Below are 17,401 nucleotides of genomic sequence, written 5' to 3' on the forward strand. Positions count from 1 at the left end.
AAATTAAACTCTTCAAAGAATAATGTCCAATGTAATTGTCAAGGCAGTAGTGCACAAGCACATAACGGGTATTGCAGAGTACAATGATCAGTGTAGACTGTGTTTAGAAATTTGGCTCCTAACAAGTAGTGGCACAATTCTTTGAAAGTTTGTTTGATGGCCAGTAATTCCTTCTCCACTATTGTAGAGTTCAGTTCTGTGGTTAGGAGTGTCTTAGATAGGTAAGCTAACAGGTGGAATTGCTCCGTCATTGAATCTCTCTGAGAGAGGATGACTCCACTGGTGCTATCAGAGGCATCAGCTTCAAACACAAAGGATTGAGTAGTTTCAGGGTATTTCAGGATTGGTGCCAAGGTAAAGGCCCTTTTAAGGTGAAAAACCTGTTGGGTTTCTTTATTCCACCGAAACGGTGCTTCCTTTTTTTTAGCAGTTTGGTGATTACTTTTGTGGAAAATTACCAATGAATCGTTTGTAAAAATATGCAAATTCAAGGAACCTTTTGACATCTTTTCTCACTCAAGGCATTCGCCAGTAGAACATTTCTTAGACTTTTGGCTCAGCCATAGTGGTGCCTGATGGTGTGAGTAAAAAATCAAAAAACCCAACCTCAGCAGTGTGAAATTCACCAGTTGGTAGTTAACAGTATAGCCAGGTTGCCTCATGGTGGATAAGACAATTTTGACATGTTTCAAATGTTCTACCCGGAATGAGATTAATAATAAAATAACATCAATGTAATGATGACAGAGCTGTCCAGGTATTTATGAATACATCATTTACAAAAAATATGAATGCCGCCTGGGAATTGCGTGGTCTGAAGGGCATGACACAATGCCATCTTCCACTTGCCCCCTTAGAAAATTCTCACTAAGTGGAATGCCCCTTGAAAATCAAGTTTAGATGGTAGCACTTTTCACTTGATCAAGCAGGACTGGTGTTACCAGAAGGAGGGTATTTGTTTTGGACACTCATTAAGAGCGCTCCAGTTTATGCAGGTCCTTAGTTCTCCATTGGAATGAAGAACAGAAGAGATGCCTCTTGCTTGGTTAGGGCATAAACTCTGCTGCAGGGTAATTTGGCTATGGGTACTAGATAAATCTGGGAATCGTACATGTGGTGTGGCCGCAAAGTCTCTGTACTTACAATAATGAAAAAATCTTCAAAAGCTCTGTATTTTTTTGTAATCTAATGTCTTGTTCTGCAGCTGCGGCCCACATAATAGTGCCCACTTCTATGTTTGAAATAAGGAAGGCAATACGAGATTGAGCATACTGGAAAGCTGTGGGTCACATCATTAAATGTAGTTGCACCTGCGTCAGGAAGATTTGTACCCAACGAAGTTCACTTGAGAATATTTTTAGTGGTACCAACGGGACTGGCGTGAGGGCTGGAACACATATTTTGGGGGGATCACTGGGGAAATAACAGTGGGAGTAGTTCAGGTAGCTGGGTTGCTTGTAAGATGTGACTCAATCACACCTTGTAATGGGTGACTTGGTTGGCCAACGCTGCAGTTTCTATTATGGGATTGGACAATCTCTTTTGCATACGGGCCATCATTCTGCAGAGGCCTTCCGTGGAAGACATTGTGAAGGCAATGTTCAGGAGGAACTAATACGTTGGGCTTCTTATTGCCTACCTTCTGGGGACCCCATCCCCCGGGGCCCAGTGTATTCATTAAGGAGAGGGGGATCTGTGGTGGGAGCAATATGTTGTTCTGTTTCCTTGCTGACACCAGCGTGGCAGGAAGACAGATCACAAGTCTGCTCCCTGCTGGCGAGAGTATTTTTGAAGCCAGACTGCAGCAGAGAAATGTTTCTCATGTTGCTGGCAGCCAATCCGAGCAATGGCTCCCACAAGAGTCTGATTCCCTTGGGAGTGAGATCGCCCAAGGGAAAAAAGCTCCTTGGGCCATTAAGAATGCTCTATTTTTAAACTGGCGCTCTAACAAGAGTCTTGCAAGATTCTCGTGGACCGAACTGTATAGATACACAAATATTTTTAATCCTTAGGTTCTCAAAAACTACTGAGTGGATTAACACCCAATCACAAAAAGCACAATCTGTGAACCAAGATCAGCAGTTTTTGCTGTAGTCTGTGGAAAATGCATGGGGAAATGTGCTTTTTTGGCCCCTTTTTTGCTTGGCTCCCACTTGATGGATTACCCCAACATTTTCCAGGAAAGTGCTGAATGAATTTTATTTATTTTGGAAAGTTTCATGAAGATTCATCCAACGTCGCCAAAGTTATCAGCAAACAAAAACAAAATGCAATGTCTATTGGAAAGTAATCTTAACTATACCTACCCAGTGGCAATCTATGTAGCTCAAACTTGCCAAACCACTGAAAATCACCAGTTATCATTAGCAATGCACATAACATACACCGTAAACCGCACCACCCATCGTAGTGCCATGTTGTCCTCTTCATCAGTCCTTTCTTTGTTTCTGTACTTTTGAGAAATTGGTATTTTGAGATTAATGGTGGTATGAGTTATGGTGTGTGTTGTGTGCACTTCTAACCATAACTGGTGGTTTTCAGTGTTTTGACATGCTTGCCTCAGAACCATAACAGCCTTTTTAACTTTGTGTTTTTCCTGTGAATTTAAATGTTTTCTGTATAATTAAATTAATTTTCAAACCACAATGCACACACCATTTTATCACACACAGAGGGGCCTGTAACCCAGCCATGTCTCCAATCATCTGCATGGACTGCCATGTACTCATTCTGCAATGTGCAAAGCCCTGTGCCAGACTTTAAACCCAACTACCTAAGTCTGTATGCAATGGGGGGTTAGGTGCAGTGTTTGTGTTGTCTTGCACCAGGGTTAATTTGCCTGCTTCCAAACACATTGATGATTAATTGAACAACGGCAATGTTATAAGTAACTGAAACTTTAATTGCCCAGCCATTTATCTTTGAGCCCTGACAGATCTACTAAAAACTCAACATAACCAACTATAAGCTAAACCAGCCAAAATGTGTGCGACTACATCAAACAGAGCCAAATTTATTAACAGATGAACATCTCTTTCACCCTCTCCTTTAATGAGCCTGCGTGAAATAGAGAAAATCAAGAGTAGGATTGCTTTATTAAATCCCTGCCAAATCTCATGCAGATTAATCTTAATTTGACAAATCTGCAAAAAATATTCCAGACAAAAAAGTTCATCTTTTTTTAGTCCTTCATTAAAGTTTTGCACTAATACATCAAGTGGGGAGCAAAGAAAAAGACAAGCAGTCCCAAAAGTGCAATTTCCATTTTAATTCCAATTGGAACAATTGCTCACCAATACAGAAAAAAACAGCTGAAAGGAGTTACTCCAAATCTGGCACGAATTTGAACTTTACTAAAGAATTTTGCTTTGGTTGGTTTGCTGTAAATTAATTCAGTAGTTTTTATGAAATTAGAATTGTAAAAAAGGTGCTCAGTGTGGGCATGAAGGGTAACCCTGCAGAAAAGGTTAGAAATATCTGGACCATTAAGTCATGGAGGATCCACAGTAGCTGCACTGTGCATACTCCGTGTCTACAATATACAAAACAACTTGATTCTGGTGGGCCAAGGGAGGTTTATCTTCCACCAGCCATTTTAGCACCACAGATCGGTGATGCCAAAAGGATCTAATTGGCTGGTTGCTACATCAGGAGAAAATGTTGCAGCCACCAATTTAGGACTGAGGACTTGGTTCCTGAATCCTTAAAAAAACTTAAAAGGGCACTTACAGGAATATGGTGAGCACACTCTTGTGAGGAACGTCTCAAAAGGCCCCTCTTATGTTAAAAAATGTAAAAAACATAACATTCTGTGGTGGGATCCATGATACCAGTACTTGTTGCCATGCAATCCAATGAAGCCTTCATGTGTGTGTTTGCAGTATTATAGCAGGCATTTACAAGCAAGGATCCCTACCACGGTACTACAGTTGTGTGGAAGGTATTTGCATGGGACCACTGCTCTATTGTAGTGACGCTTGCTCCTGAGGTACTGTGGATCCAAAAATAGTTAATGCTTTTCTGTATACATCAGTAATTGGCACCTGTGGAAGGTGGGACGAAGGGCCAGGCCCTACACACTGCTCCCTCTGTGAAGAGCCTTTGGCATCAGGTATCTGCTGAGAGTGGAGTGGAAGGCCTGCCAATGGCCATGCACAATGGGCCTGTTCACCATTTGTGGTCAAGGTGCAAGCCTGACAGCCCCGTTTGCAATAGTGTTGGCTGCTCATGGAAAGTGTGATGCAGGGCCTAAAGTGTAGGGGCCCAACAGTAGCAAAGCTTCCATGGAACTGTGGCACCATGGTCGGGAAGCATTCTCCAAGAGGACCACAGATCCAAACTTGAGTCCACAGGCTAAGGTGTGTGCTCCAATCCCACTGTAAACATTGGAAGGCTGTCAAATACCTGCAAAGTGGCGAGGGGCACAGGGCATAAGTGAACGATAGGTGAGGTCCAAAACAAATCCTATTTAGAATCTGTATAAAAGAGCAGAAACTCACTGGAAAGAAGACTAAAGTAACATTATAGTTAAAAACCACTGAAATACATATTTTATTATTTATTGAACTAATATAAATATGTCTGTGGCATGTACTGCTTATGACCTCACATATTACAGAACTCAGGACATGTTAAATAATATCACTGATTACCTCACTGATGACATCTCAAATTACTTCATTGATGACAAGATAAACCATAGCCATATATATCATAGAGGTATTGCTTGTACATGTGTGGGCCCGTAGCATGGGAATAGCATGGGTCTGGGAAGTGCACCACTTACAAATCATTACTTGTAAGTATTACTTCCTATTAAACAAGATAAAAGTTGAGTGCACCTAATGTGGGTTGCAGAGGTTTGCTTGGAAGTAGATTGTGGATTAAAGTCAAAGGCTATTCCAAAAAATCTGTGTGAAAGATCAAACCTTCTGCCCACAGTAGGCTATCCAGCAGTGGTTATTTGGACACATGCCCATATCAAATAGTTGTAATACACTGCTATAGACAAATTCTATTTAACAAGGGCATTTATAAACTAAGGATGTTTTTTCCCGTAGTTTGTGAAAGATTGTGCAGCATTGCAGATTATTAACTAGTGTAGAATATAGGAGTGTCCTATTTAGAGATGGTTTCTCTCATTCTGATACTGTAAGCATGCCTATAAGATTGCATGCCATTATGCCCATGAATGTGTGTTGTCTTTGTGTATATTTTACTAAACTGAGGAGCATTCTCCATAGGGCCTGAAAGAAAGTGTCCTTACAGTGATGAATGTATACATGTAAACCTCTTGAGTTAGAATTAACAGTCAAGCGAAGGTGTTTAAGTGGGCCATCCCATTAAGTTCAATAGAAGATTGTCCACACTCAAAATGTCATGAGTGATGTAATACATGAGATCAGATGTAATGCATGGCAGGACGCAAGTTTAGTTAGCTCAGGATACTGTAACTGCTGAATTGCAGTGTTTTTTTTCAAATAGTTTTATATTATGTCATGGTCTAACGTTAGCATCACTTTAGACCTTGATTTTTTTCACTCTTTAGTAATAGTTTGGATTCACAGGCATACGTATGTGAATTTCTCGGCATTTGGGGCACTTATAACTGTGCCCCGGTTTCATAAATTTCTGTGAAACTTTCCAGACCGATAGCTTTTTCAACATAGGTACAGGATAGAAAGATTTGGGGTGATTGGTCAAGTCAAAGGAGTGGAAGGATAACATAGTGGTCCCAAAATGCTTTTTTTCACTAATACATTTTCCATAGACTTTTGTATCTCACATAGCACGAAAACAGCTCTCCATAAAATTTTCAAAGATTACACATTATAATGCGCAGATGATCCTTTTGAGTACTACAGCTAATAGGGTAAATATGTTTTAAGTTATTTTGCATTTTAACTTAGTGATATCTGTTGTTGCTGAACTTTCACAATAATTTCACAGAATTTTGCAGTATTTTGCAGAAGTCACACGCTCTACACACGCTACACGCCACGAGTTGAGGAGTCTGAGAGATGGTGGCAAGGGAGTCGCTGAGGGAGCAGGCCAAGCAGCCCGATAAAAGGACCAGGCTGATGTGACATCCCTGGACCTTGACACTGATTCTGGAGGGTCCCGGCTGGTTGCTGAGGCTGCAGGGACACGCCGTGGGAAGCATTTGTTAACCAGGCTGATGCGGCACCTCGCTCTGGCATTAGCTCCTGGCTGATTCCCCCCGCGGGATCCAGCAGGACACAAACAGTGAGAGAGGTGAGCAGAGCAGGGACATAGAGGCTGTGAGGAGTGAGAGGATCAAGAGGAGTGAAAGGGGAGGGCTGCAGCTAGTGCTGAAGCCATAGGTCAAGCCTTGAGTACTGCAGAAGCTGCCCAGCTAGGTTTTGGTGCAGCTTGCAGTCTCTGGTGTTCCACTCCTACCCTCACCCATCCTAGCTTTATTGTTGGGAATCTACTTGGTTGGTCGGACGCAAGTGAGGCTAGTGAAACAAGTAGCACCAAACAGCACCAAACAGCCTCACCAGTTAAATTTAACCAAGTGCGGATTCAGTGATCTGCAAGAGTCCTACAAGCACTTTGCGAGTGCCAGATTAGCAACGGATAAGTGTGACAGACACATGCCAGACAAATGCAAATTAGGGAAGCCGAGGGAGAAAATAACAGCGACAACTGGCTAGAGCTAAATTTGCAATGAGGTCAGTGAAGGCCAGGACTACCACACAAGTTGGCCAATGGAAAAGATAGCAGGAGACCCCCCCTCCTTGAGACACCTGCTTAAAAAGTATAAACCACAAAAGGGCAACAAAGACTTCTGTCCAGGTTAGCCCCCCTTAGTGGAAGAAGTAATCTGTGAAAGTGCCAGGGGTAAGATAGGAGTAGACATTTTGCTGCCCATAACTTATACAGAGTCTAGGAAATGGGAGAAAAGCCGTTAGGATTCAAAGATCCTAGACTTTTTCTCACCTTTGAATGAGGAGGAAGATCGACATTCACATAATCCTGACTCGGGGTATGATACCCTAGAAGATAGCTTCATAGATATGGGCTTGCAGACATATCAACCACCACTAACCCCAGCAATTATTGTTTCAAACAGAAGGAATCCCGTCCTAAACCCACAAGATGCAACTTCAACCCATAGACCTTTAGTGTTACAGCAAGTAGAATCGGAGGTCACCTCTGCTGTCATCCTAGAGAAAAACAGATATACAAGACTTATTTTTTGACTCATTTCCAGCTACAGAGAGGTTTTCACCATACCTCTTGTACATTTAAATGGATTTGTGAGAAGGGTAGTAGGGAACCAGTATGACTCCCCTCAGGTGGATGTGGATAAGGGTGTGTCCAACATAAGCAACTTAGTAAAAATGCCAAGCAACTTAGGAGCGGAGAGGCCAAATGTCACAAAGGACACTACAGTAGCCTCCAATAATCTTTGGGGAGCTATACTATACACAATGCAAGCTACTGTGGAGGCACTGAATCATCATGCTAATAAGATGTATATACAAGTAGATTTGCCTAACACACTTGTTGTCTTTGTGTCAGGCATAGATGGAAAGATTGAGTAGCCAAATGCCCTGAAACAAGAGTTCAATTCCTGTAACGAGCAACCACCCAAAATGGTGATCGGGGAAACAAGAAAAGTATCTAAGGCCTGTGAGGGGCAATTACCTGAGATGGCACAAAATTCTGTCTTGGCCAATCCAGTTGACCCTGAGAGCACAAAGAAGACACCCCAAACCAGTATAAACAAGTAAATAGGTACCAAGCCCATCAAGGATTCAATTGACTAGGAGCCCAAGCAAGGCCTTAATGCCATTCAGATCACCCCATCCAACTTTCCAGCATCTCCCTGCATGACGAAGCAGGAAAGGAAACATGCAAGAAAGAGCAGGAGCCGCGTTTACCCAGCGGGAGTCCTCAATGGGCAAGTTAATGAAAAGATCCATGGTGGGGGGACTTGAGTCAAGCAAGTTGAAGTAGAGAATTACAACCCTTGAGACCATCATGACCATGGCACGGAGTCAAGATTTGCCAAGGAGATAGGGGTCCAGTCAAAGACCTTGAAAGAAGTCACATGTATCCCCGAAGCCAATAACGATAAAGGGGAACGAAAGGTCCACATCACTTCTGTTAACAGTAGCCTCCGACAGAAATGTTGTGCCTCTGATGTCTCGGAAGCCCTAAAAAAGCAATGAGCTCTGGGCTCAACAGGGATAACAGGAGCCCCCAACAGAACTGTATAGTCCCCGATGCCTCGGGAAGTCTTAAAAAAGTAATGAGCCCCAGGGATACCGCTTGCCTATTGGGTGATATACTCGCACAACCTGAATTGGAACAGGTTCATGCGGAAAAGATGTCATTGTCGATCCGTCCTGGCACCAAGATGGCCAGCAGTCTGTGCGGATTCCAGTCTGAAGAAAAGCCGGCACATTAAACAATGCAACCTTGTGTCCAAGGGGACAACACCATCAGGGCGCCAGGAGAAGAGAGCATAGGATCCTGTCTCGGCACCAGGATGGCAAGTAGCCAGTGCATAACCCAACCTAAGAAGAAACTGACACATCATATAATGGCACCCTGTGGCCAAGGGGACAACAGCGATGACAGCATCTGGAAGCAAACAGAAAAGAGCACAGGATCCCTAGGAATGATTACAGGGAATGCCTATGCCTCCGCAGAATACTCTGATTCCAAGGCAAGTTTAATGTGCATCACTGAATTTAGATCCAGGGGAATACACAATTTTTTAAGCCGAGCAAATGTCCTAAAGTTAATTAAGGGCCTTCCGGGCCTTCTGAAAGTGGTATCTCAGGGCATTTTCACTATCAAATTTCTAGCGCCTCGAGGTAAGCAGGCATCGGAATCCACAATGACTACATTTAGTTTGCCATTTATTTAAGCCAAGATTATGGCCTGCAAGGAGAATAGTTGGGGTATAAAAACTGCAACATTCCAGGAGGGCCATTATCCTCCCCTTTTCTTAGCACCAGACCAACCCAGAGGGGAGAGTGGAAATCCCACTTCAATATTCCCAAAACAAAATTAGGGTTTGATGCATCAAGTACTTTCCATCCTGAAAGGTGCAGTGGACTGGTTACCTTCTCCCAGAGTCTCTGGGTTGACAATACAATCAACAAAGGCCCAAATGGAGGAAGCTAAAGAAGAAGCCTAGTATTCAAAAAGGATGAAGTGGACAACTGCAGTTGGCTTCCATCCATTTTATCAGCAGAATGCCACAAGGATTGAAATAAGATGCTCTTGGGGCATTGCACAATAGAGTAGGGCAATTTGAGCATCTGCTCTTGCAATCTGGGAGGTCTTACATTGAAAACTGAAGACATCTCGCTGTTGGAATATTTGAAAAGGTTTTATATCATTGCAATTCAAGAGACATGGGCACAATCCAGCATTCAATTAATTGGGTTCATTGAATATAACAGGTTGGCATGTGAAAGCAGTGTCAATGGAAGAGCAAAAGGTGGTTGAACCATCTATGTGAACTCTAATTAAACTGCAAAGGTCACAATGTTGGATATAAATGAGCCATGGCTACTGGCTCTGCGCTTGGATGAGTGAGATAAGCAGCATACACCCCCTGTTGGCCTAGTTATCATTTACATTAACCCCAGAGAAAGAGTGGCAATTAAGGACAATCTGATCATTCTGCTCCTGGAATTGAAAGGAGATTGAAGGATAGCCAATTTGTTAATCACTGGTGACCTCAATCTGAACCTCTTTCAAGATACAAATAAAGATGATGGTGAAGTGCCATATGTCCTGTCTGCTCAAAGCTATCCCTCACATAGAAGGTAAGATAAGCTTGGAAATGTTTTTTTGACAGCTTTGAATTAGCTGGATTGATAATGTTGAATGGTCACTCCCGGGGGACATTCCACCATCCTGGACAAGGTCCTCTGACAAAACGACCTCTCACTTTGATTACACCAGGGTGAGTGCCAGTTTGTATAGTAGGGTAATTGATTTCAAATTCAATCAGAGAACCAAGAGTGATCATCAACCACAAAATATTTGGATCAGTGCTAATACAATCAGTTTGGGCTATGCCTGCATAGTGGAGGAAGACACTCACACTGAAACTCTAATGCGTCTCAAATAGAAATAGAGTGCTGGCAATATTCAAGCCTTGGAAGTCTTGAAGGTAGTAACAGCTAGTGAGCAGAATCCAATAAAGGCAAGGGAATGCCTCTCAGAGTGTCTGGTGGCAGAGTATCCAGCTGACAACTCACATAAAGATCCAAGCATTGTCTACAAAAGGGCCATTAATTGGCCAAGGCTGATCTGCCTTATTCAATCTTGGATCAATAGAACTCTTCGACAACTACTGCACTCTCTGCAGAATTCCGCATTGCTAAATTGCCTCCCATTGATTGAAGGAGTTTAAAAAGAGAGGTTTGGTTGCACAGGAAAGGCAGGTATGAAGTACTGTGGGCCAAGCTCCTCCCTGCGAAACAAAATGATCATAGAACATTTTGGAAGCTAATCACTGAGCTTCATAAGGGCCCCAGAGCAACAAACAATGCTAGCATAAGCAAGGGAGAATAGGTGAAGTTTTTGAAACACATTGAAAGGGATGTAAGATGTTTCTACTGCCCCAGCACCTTGTTCTAGTTGTCTATACGGCACTTAAAACATACAACAATGATGATTCATATATCTTGGAATATTCAACACCGTCTCTAATAAAGGTTATTGAGAACTCACGTACCAGCTGTGCACCTGGCCCCAATGGAATTCCGCCAGCCCTCATCAAAGAAAATATCACAACCTGGGCAAGTTTCCTTGGCTTTTGTTTAATTACATACTGTCCTCTGAGACTATTCCAAAAAGTTGGAAACGGCCAGTCATCCACCCTGTTTTTAAAGGTGGGGCAATCACTTCTCCAAGTAACTATCGATTGATAGTTCTGTTAAACATCTCAAATTTTTCTCAACTTTGCTCATGGAAGATCTTTTTGGAGTGGGCAACAGAGGCTAGAAGACTGCAGATGAATCAAACAAGGTTCACCGAAAATCAAGGGACTCTTTCTAATTTTATGGCCATGGGCCTGATTATGAAGAAGGCAAGTGACACTCGTACACTGCTATTAATGTGTTTTGTGGACTTTAAGGTGGCTTTTGACCATGTCCCACATGATAAGTTTTGGGAAAAGCTACAATGCTGGGGGATCCCGGCAAAAGTTTTGTGGGCAATAAGGATGTTTTACACAAATAACTGGGTTAAGATCAAGGTAGGCGATGAGAGTTGCCTGGCCAGAGATGTTAGCACCTCCCTAGGTTTGAAGTAGAGATGTGTGTTAGTGCCGCTCTAGTTCAACCTATTTATCTTGGATCTCCCACGTCCCTTGCCAAGCTGGCATCTTACATCCTTAGTCTTGGTGGCCAACTATTGTGTAACATCTTACATGCAGATGATCTGCCAAACATGGGAAGCAGTATTTTAATGTGTCCACAATTGAAAAAACAGCAACCTATACAGATTTAGGTTTTAAATTGGACTCAAGGGCTTTCCACACTGCATAAAAAATAGCCATTAGTGGGAGAGCAACGTGCTAAACTTTGCTTTCTCCACCCTCAGAAAAAGCTTGTGGGGGCATATCCTAAAAGCACTGATCATAGTGATAAAATCAAAACTGATTCCAGACATATCCTGTGGAGGCGAGATAATGCTAAGTAAAGACGCAGTCATCTTGCAGAACCTCATAATACAAGCGCATAAACTGGTGTTTCTACTACCAAAGTCTGCCTCCCCTGCTCAAGTAAGACTTGAATTTTGTCTGGTAAAACAATCTTTAGCCAGACAAGGGGCCTTTGTTAAATGCTGCCACAGACTCAGGAGTGCCCTTGAAGATTAATTAGCACACCTCTTCTGGGTGAAAATTATTTTTCAAAGGGGAAGTTCACTATGCCAAGTACCTACTGGAAAGTAATGAGGATCTTGGCTTTTCAGATCGATGACAACTGAATACAAGTGATCACATTTTCAAGAAAACTCTGAATAAATGTATCCAGCTAAAAAGTTGCCTGGAGGACAAAATAATACTAATGAAAAAAGTACATTGGTGGCTGATGATAAACTCTTATGATATCTACCAGGTACAACCCTATTTTGAGGCAGCATACACAATGACTGTTAAGAGGGAACCTAAAAAATTTGATTAGGCCTCCTCCCATCCTCAGACTTCATACCTAAATGACAGGAGAAGGGACATTCAGAGAAAATGATGTGTCACCTGTGCCACCAGGCAAAGGAAACATTTTTGTACATACTTTGTCTTTGCCCTTTTTTATAAGTGCATCTGAGGGTCTTGTTACGCAAAGAGTGTTTAGCCCTGGGAGTAAGAACTTGTAGGTTGGCGCCATGGAGGCCCTAAATCCACATAATTTCATATTGAATATTCGATTGGTGCAATTTTTAGCCATCTTTAAGAACCAGTTAAGGGCACTGTAAATCCTGTACGTACTTTAAGATTTAGACAAGGGCACAGGTCTGCTGGGCCCTCAAAGGTCTCCATTTTTATTTCACTGATGGGTTGCTAGGGAGGGAGCAAGAGGACTATTGCCCACTTTCCGGATGTCCTCAACTTATTTTATATTGGCAGGTTGCTCAGGGCAGGGTATGAGGAAAACTGCCTCCTATCCCATCTCATTCTGTCTTTTTAGCTTTTATCAACACTTTCTAACGGTCTTGGATTATGTTATATTGTGCCTTTTGGATAAATTGACAGTTTTTGTTTACACCCTTGCGTGTATTATATCCCTTGCTCGTCTGCACAAGGTATCCTCTTTGCTGGGTCTTTTTAGCTGCTTTGGTAGAGTCTGCCAATTAGCTATAAGTCAAATTTCAATTTGTTTTATGGAAAAATGTAATTATTTGTTTATGTCCATGTGTATATTAAGTTCCCTGATTGCTTGCACAATGCACGGCTGGGTCATTGACTACTTGTCTATGTCCAGGTGTGTACTATGTCCTTGTTCGTTTGTGCAATGCGCTTTTTGCACAATGTTCCTGTGCTTAATCTGGATAAAGTAGTCATGATCTATCAATTTTAAACTATTTAATGCACATTCATTCTTAGTCTTTCTAGATGAAAGTATGGTATTACGGTCGATTGAACTGTGTTTGTTTATGGATTTTATTAGCTAACAAATGTCTCATTACCTACTTACCAATATTTTACAAATATAGTGCACTACAGCATATTTTTTATTTTTCGCATATTTAAATCTTCACAAAAAAGTCTACAGAGTACCGTTGTAATACCAACAAACTATTGCACTACTTATTTTTTTTTAAATGTGCAGTTCTCTCTAAACTGTTGCAAAAATATGGAGAGAAATAGAAATACATTTCTCTAACTATTACCACAAACCACTTTAATAAACGGGTAAGCTATAGCAGCAAAAAAAAAACTACTAATACCTGTATCTAAGTCCCTAGCCCACAATGCAGCAAATGACAGAATGCAGCCAAACTGTGCTGAAATCGAAATGGCTGCCTTTTATGTTTGATAAACACAGCCATTAGGCAATCCCATATTGCCTAGCCATCCTCATGTACCGTGGTAAACCGCAATCCTATCTTATTGTGGTACACCACAGTACAATATAAAACTCAGACAAGTTTAACACTACTTACACTATTTACACGTACTGCCAAAAGTTAACCTTTACACCTCATAATGTATATTCCTGCCATGTTACATCACATCAGTTGACCCACTATCACTCTAAGTCGGTTTCAATTACCACACTCAACTTTATGCCACTCAACTCTGCCACTTCACTGTACATGACCCCACTCTATGCTATTACACCCTATGCCACTCCACTCAGTCACTCCACTATCCACCACTCCACCTTGAGCTAATCTACAGTATGCCACTCCATTCTACACCACTCCACTGTATATAACTCCAGTGTATGCTACTATATTCAATACCACTCCATTTTACGCCACTCCATTCTATGACACAACTGTACTCCTCTCCACTCTATGCTACTACACTGTATGCTATTCCACTGTATGCAACTCCACTCTATTGCACTACACACTACACTATTAAACTCCATGCCACTCCACTTACCCCACTTCAGTGTACACCACTGCACTGTACTCTATTCCACTGTATGTCCCTCGACTCTACACCATTCCATTCTGTGTCACTCCACTATACCCCACTCCACTATACAATACTCCACTCCACAACATTCCAATATACGCTATCTTACTGTACATCACTCTATTCTACACCACTCCACTCTAGGCCACTCCACTCTGTTCCATTCCACTCCAGGCTACTACTTGCTATGCGATTGCATTGTATGACAGTTCACTCTATACCATTCCACTCTACACTCTATGTCACTAGACTGTGCGGAAATAACGCTCATTGTTATTCAACTTCACACCACTCAACTATGTGATACTTCACTCTGCACCATTACACTGTACGGTATTCCACTATACTCCACTGCACTGTATGAGTCTCCACTGTATGCCACTTTACAGTATGCTACAGACAATCCCTTCACACTCTATCCCGCTCCACTTTACAAAACTCAACTCTACCATATTCAACTCTGCAACACTCCATTCTTTGCCACTCCACTCCAGTCTATGCTGTTCCACTGTATACAACTAGATTGTACCTCACTCTACTCTATGCCATTTCACTGTACGCTACTCCCCTGTTTACCACTTGGCTCTTTGCAATTCCACTCTACGCAACTCCACTCTAAGTCACTCCACTCAACCCTAATCCAGTACACACTATTTTACTGTGCACCACTACATTGTACCTCACCACAGTCTGCGCCTGTCCAATCTACACCACTCAACTCTATGCCACTCCTCTCAATGACACTCCAGTGTAGGCCACTCGACTATGCTAGTCAATTGTATGCCACTCAACTCTACTACACTCCACTGTATGCCACTGTAGTGTACTCCTTCACTGTACGCTATTCAACTGTTAGATGCACAACTGTAGAGCACACAGGTTGATGCCACTGTACTATACAGCACACCACTGCACTATATAAAGGTTTACTACACCATACACTATACCACTCCACTCTCCTCTAACCTAAGGCAGTCCACTCTACTCCACTCCCATGTACACCACTCCAATGTAACCCACTCCTCTGTACCCCACTCCACTCTACAACACTCCATTGTATTCCACTCCACTCTACACCACTCCACTAAATGCTATTTAACTGTACACTATTTCACTGTACCCCACTCCCCTTTGCTTCACTCTATGACAGTACAGTCTGCAACACTCTCTTCCACTCTACTCCACCACACTCCTCTTAATGACAATCAACTTGACGACTGTAAACTCTTGAATTGGGAACACAGTTTTATTAAAAATCAAAACAACATTGAAATTCAATTAAAAAACAAATGTTAAACCTTTGTTATAGTTAGGAAAACTGTACTTATTCTTTCAATACAGGCCAAATGAGAAATATACAACCATTAGAAAATCTAAAGTTATAGTTATACCTTACATTTAGAATTTATGAAATACCTTTAGGTTAATAAAACTCATACTGATTACAATGATGGAAAACATTCATTATTCAAACTACTGCAGTTATCTTGGCTTTTGAAACAAAAATAAAGAGTGAGCCAAACCAGAAATCATTTAACTGAGGCCTACATTCACTAGGGTCAATTTACAATGAAGGAAAATTAACTATGATTAACTATAACTTGTCAATCACTAAGTATGATCATACTTAGTGATTGGTACTTTAAATATGTGTATGTCATGTGCATTAGTATAAATGTTAAGTGAAATGAAAAACAGTGACATTGCATCATCAATCAGAAACACATTTTCTTACTCCACTTTTTTGATCAAAATTTCACATTTCCCATCTCTTGTGATGTCCAACTGGACTCCTCCCTTTTATTCTGTTTAACATTTATGTTCAAGACGTTGCACTTTTGATTAGGTAATTTGTTATTTGCCTTGAGCAGAGCTATACCAACACGATTCATATCTTAGAATGTTTGCTAGCTATCCATCACAGGAAGGGTGTCAGCTTTCTAAATCTCAATATTTATAAAACTGAACCAAGGTGAATAAAGTTCACTTTTCAGGCCACTGAAATTAAATAAATCCCTGCTCCAGTGGACGTGGCCATAAACCCAGTAGTCAAAGTATATAATGTTATTTTACCTATCAGGAAAACTTGATTTGGTGGTTGTGCCTTACCTCTAACATTTATGTCTGATATGAACAGTTCTCTCTTTGCTTCCTTCAGATGAACGCCACTGATTTAATCTCTGTCACACTAGATTATTGTGGTGTCCTAATTCAAGTCCCCAGCTTCCTTTTTTGGGGATTCCTTTTTTCGTTACAGAATCTCCAAAACAAAACAAATATGACCAAAATGTTGATGCACCTTAAGAAACCTGGCAACGGCTCTGAGGCACGTAGAACGCGTCAGGTCATCAGAATATCAAGCTCTTTGCTTTGCCCACCACAATGTAAACCTAATCAGACCACTATTCTTTAGAGTAAAATTGATCCCCTATCAAACTGCACTACACTGCCTCTTTGTTCAGAAGCTTCTCATTATGGTCCCAGTTTTAAATACACCCTTGCAAATGTATGTCAACTGAGTTATTTATTCACCCTGCATTCAGGTGGGCAATTAAGACATATCTTTTCTCTGAAAGAGTATTCTTTATTTTTGGTCACCACTGTAGTTAGTTCTAATTCTAAGATACTCTTTGGTGAATATGCACTTTGTATGCACTCAACTCATGTCATAAAAGCAGTCCTTGTGAGTTGAGGAGAGCAACATGGGGTATAAATGAGTAATCTTGTCTACTCTTATATGATGTGATATGATATGGGTGGGCCAGCCAGTAACCTAACAGTGGAATAAACATATTGGACACATTGAACAGGATGGGCTTAGAGCTGCCTACACCAGCTTAGAGTTGCCTTATACCAAATGATCACTCACATTCCTTGTCCCACTGACAATCCAAAATCTCCATAATCATTTACAAGGCAATATTGATTTAATGACATAACTTACAGTGACATTAATGCAAGTACCTAGATTTGCATTCTATTTAATGTGCTATGATATGTAATGTGTTTTTCGCTTTGTCCGTTTTATGTTTAAACTGCTGTCAACTGTAACAGCATCTATAACTAAGGTCAGATTTAAAATAGATGACTTCCTTATTATATTTGTGTAAAATCATATTTTTTGAGCTAGCCCCTAAAGAAGTCTGACCTAAGAGCTGCCTGGGTAAGTGAGTTACTTATTATGCTGTATAATCTGGCACATCAAAGACCCATTACAGGGTGATTAAGATTCTCCTGTTGGAGGAAGGAATAGGA

The sequence above is a fragment of the Pleurodeles waltl genome, chromosome 5 (genome assembly GCF_031143425.1).
Source record: "Pleurodeles waltl isolate 20211129_DDA chromosome 5, aPleWal1.hap1.20221129, whole genome shotgun sequence".
NCBI lineage: Eukaryota > Metazoa > Chordata > Amphibia > Caudata > Salamandridae > Pleurodeles > Pleurodeles waltl.